Below are 4,252 nucleotides of genomic sequence, written 5' to 3'. Positions count from 1 at the left end.
TTCAGATGAAGGAAGGGCCCCTGAATGAGAAGGTCTTTCCTCAACGGAAGCTTCCACGGTGGCTGAGATGACATGTCCCCCAGGTCGGCATACCAAGTCCTGCAAGGCCATGCAGGAGCGATAAAGATCACCGATGCCCTCTCCTGTTTGACTCGAGCAATCACCCTGGGAAGGAGAGCAAATGGAGGGAACACATAAGCTAGGCTGAAAGACCAAGGTACTGTCAAGGCATCTATCAGCACGGCCCGGGGATCCCTGGACCTGGGCCCGTATCTCGGAAGCTTGGCATTCTGACAAGACGCCATAAGATATAACACCGGATGGAGTTCCCATTCTCCTGGATGAAAAGTTTGTCTGCTCAGAAAGTCCGCCTCCCAGTTTTCCACACCTGGGATGTGGATCGCCTACAGATAACAAGAGTGAGATTCCGCCCACTGAATTATCTCGGCTACTTCTGCCATCACCAAGGAACTCCTCGTTCCTCCCTGATGATTGATGTAAGCTACAGTCGTAATGATGTCCGACTGGAATCTGATGAATTTGGCCGAAGCCAACTGAGGTCAAGCCAGAAGCGCATTGAATATTGCTCTCAACTCTAGGATATTGAAGGGAAGGAGAGACTCCGTTTGAGTCCATACACCCTGGGCCCTCATCCTATCAGAATGGCATCCGTTGTCACAATCTCCCATGAGGGTCTGCGGAAGCATGTCCCCTGGGATAGAAGAACCAACGACAACCACCATAGAAGAGAGTCCCTTGTCTTCTGATCTAGATTTATTTGAGGAGACAATTTTGTAGAATCTCCATTCCACTGTCTGAGCATGGTCAGTTGCAGAGGCCTGAGATGAAACCGAGCAAACGGAATGATGTCCATTGCCGCTACCATCAATCCAATGAGCCTCCATGCACTGAGCCACCAAGGATTGGTCTGAAGGGCTCGGCATGTATTCAGAATCTTTAATTTTCTGACCTCCGTCAAAAAGATTTTCATGGATAGCAAGTCTATTAGAGTTCCCAAGAAAGGAACCCTTGTCTGTGGAACTAGCAAACTCTTTTCCAGATTTACCTTTCACCCATGAGTCCCCAGGAAGGATAGAACAATGTCGGTATGAGAATTTGCCAGCTGATAAAACGACGCCTGGATCAGAATATTGTCCAGATAAGGCGCCACTGCAATGCTCCGCGGTCTTAGAACCGCCAGCAGAGACCCCAGAACCTTTGTGAAAATTCTGGGTGCCGTGGCCAGACCAAAAGGCAGTGCCACGAACTGAAAATGTCTGTCCAGAAAGGCAAACCTCAGGAACTTGTGATGATCCCTGTGGATAGGAACATGAAGATATGCATCCTTTAAATCTACTGTAGTAATAAATTGACCCTCCTGGATCAATGGAAGAATGGTACGAATAGTTTCCATCTTGAAAGATGGAACACTAAGAAACTTTTTTAGATTCTTGAGATCTAAGATAGGTCTGAAAGTTCCCTCTTTTTTGGGAACTACGAACAGATTTGAATAAAACCCCTGTCCTTGTTCCTGAATTGGAATGGGACAAATTACTCCCATGGAGGAGAGGTCTCTTACACAGCGTAAGAACGCTTCTCTCTTTACCTGGTCTACAGACAATCGAGAAAGAAGAAACCTTCCTCTGGGGGGAAGAATTTCTGAATTCCAGCTGGTATCCCTGAGATACTATTTCTAACGCCCAGGGATCCTGAACATCTCTTATCCAAGCCTGGATGAAGAAAGACAGTCTGCCCCCCCTACTAGATTTGGTCCCGGATCGGGGGTCAACCCTTCATGCTGAATTGGGAGCAGCAGAAGGCTTCTTGGATTGTTTACTCTTGTTCCAAGACTGGGTCGTTCACCAAGTAGACTTGGTTTGTGAATAGTTACCTTCCTGCTTAGAGGAAGAAAGACTTTAGGTTATCCTGGACTTCTTTGAAAAAAAATGTCTGTTCTAATGGAACCAGACAACGACGGAACCAGTATGCCGCCGCATAAGCAACAGCGGCCAAAATAAGCCTACCGCACCTGGAGCTTCCAGATACTGACCAAGTCCGGACCTGGTTATCCGAGTTCAGAAGCATCTGTAAGAAATAACTGACCGACTTAAAGGTCTTAATGTTATCTTCAAAAGAGATCTAGTGCATTCAAAAAAAAATTGGCGGTAGATAAGTCATAGGTTGCCAATATTGAACAACCCCTCTAACTGTTACCCCTAGGATCCTGAAGGGAACAACTATCTTCACTGGGAATAGTAGGACTCCCAGTCAGTGAGGAGTTTGTCCCTTCCACCATGGGTCCCAACTGACGGAACTCCATGAAGAGTCCGCTAAGGGTAAAAATATCATCAAAAACGTAGGAAGTGGAGAAAAAAAAAAAAAAAGAGTACCATCTCTCCCATTCCTTAGCACTGATCTCGGTACGACCTAATATTAACAACCCCCAGGTTATCATTGTCGTCCTGATTAGCTAAAACCTCCTAAAGTAACAGACGGAGGTGAGCTAGCTTAAACCTGAAAGATACAACTTCTGTATCAGCAGGAGGAATTACACTGTCAGAAAATGAGCATTGAGCCTCAGATGCTACAGAAGTATCCTCTTCCTCACGTCTGGGAGGGGACCTTGAGATAGCAACAACCATGACAGGAACCTCTCTCACTGAATGGTTATTTTTCCTCTTGCGCTCTCCCTGCAGCATGGGAAAAGCCGACAGATTTGCGACGTCTTGCAAAGCAACTCCAGGGGAGTCGTGGAGGAAACGCAGGGTAAGCTATGCAAATTAGATATGCAAATTGTCAGTTTTTTTGCTTCAAAAATACTTTTTTAATACAGCTAACCTTTTTTTTTATTATATATATATATATATATATATATATATACATATACATATACATACACATACAGGTTGAATGAGAGCACTCTCACTACCAAATGTTGAATGCCAGGGTGCTAGCAGATATAGATATATGAATGAAAGAAAGCACTCTCTGGTCTTTTGAGTGAAAATTTAATAAATCAAGCGTGACGTTTCGGGGACACACTCCCCTTCCTCAGACAAACAAATAGTGCATTCAACTGAAAATTTAAACACAATAAGCCCCTCCCCCAGTGAGAAAATTGCGCCAAAATTCAAAACGGTTGTCATGGTGATCCTCAATAAACAAATACTGGCTTGCTCCAGCCTAGTGCAAATTACAAAAGAAGAGCTCAATATACAAAATCAATACAAGGAGCATTTGATGTGAGCACTAAAATATAAAAATACATAAGTTCTCATAATGTGCATACTGATAGTGGCATCAAAAACATCTCATAGCAATACAGTGACAGTATACCTCCGTTAGACAACTACCACCCTGTTTAAAGTGAATTATATGTAAAGGCATTATTACATGTAATGTCTAGTGATTGCTGGTGTTTATAAATAACCTAAATGGATACCTGATATCCTAAGTATCACAGATCGTGTTACGATCTTCTCAATTAAAACTCCCAAGAACATCCCATATCTTACAATTACACTCTGTTACTAGAGGATTATAAACTCTATCAATTTATTCACTACCTGTTCGTTGAATTCTAGTTGCGTGAAGCATGGAGTATGAAGTGGCAGACACGCTTATCGCAGCCATGTTGTGACGTAACACTAGGCGCCGTCACTCTCAAGGTTAGTTACCATGGCAACCTTATACACAGAGCGCTCTGCTCCGTGACTCACTCAGAGGGGGTTGCCATAGCAACCTAATGCACCGGGCCACCAACCAGATAGTATTGCAATGGGAAATGACCCGCTCATCCATTTCATATCTAGAGTCCCTCTCCTCACTGTGCTCAATCACAATTGCTACAATATCCGGGTATCATTACTACTGCCGGATTGTCAAAGACACTGCTAGTGCATGTCTGGTGCTAACATACCCAGTAGTTACATGGTCAGTTAATATTCACAGGGGACACCTATATATCTATTGGCCATAACCTATTGAGGTACAACAGGATCTACCTATCTCACCTATATCATATACCATATAGTGATCCACACTAGAGTTAACAGGACTGTCTATGCACTCCCATTATGAGGTTTATAATAGGGCTTGCACCCTAGGAAGTTTTCTTTGTCTACTCTACACTTTCTAGGGGTTTATTTTCGGGTTCTGATTCCTATTTTAAGTCTTACCTTATGCTCTCCCTGCCTCTTTAGGTGTTTTAGGTGTTATGGAGTTTTGTTGTTTTGCTATTTCTGTTATTTTT

Source organism: Bombina bombina, chromosome 4, assembly GCF_027579735.1.
Source record: "Bombina bombina isolate aBomBom1 chromosome 4, aBomBom1.pri, whole genome shotgun sequence".
Lineage (NCBI taxonomy): Eukaryota > Metazoa > Chordata > Amphibia > Anura > Bombinatoridae > Bombina > Bombina bombina.
This window is presented reverse-complemented; position numbering follows the sequence as displayed.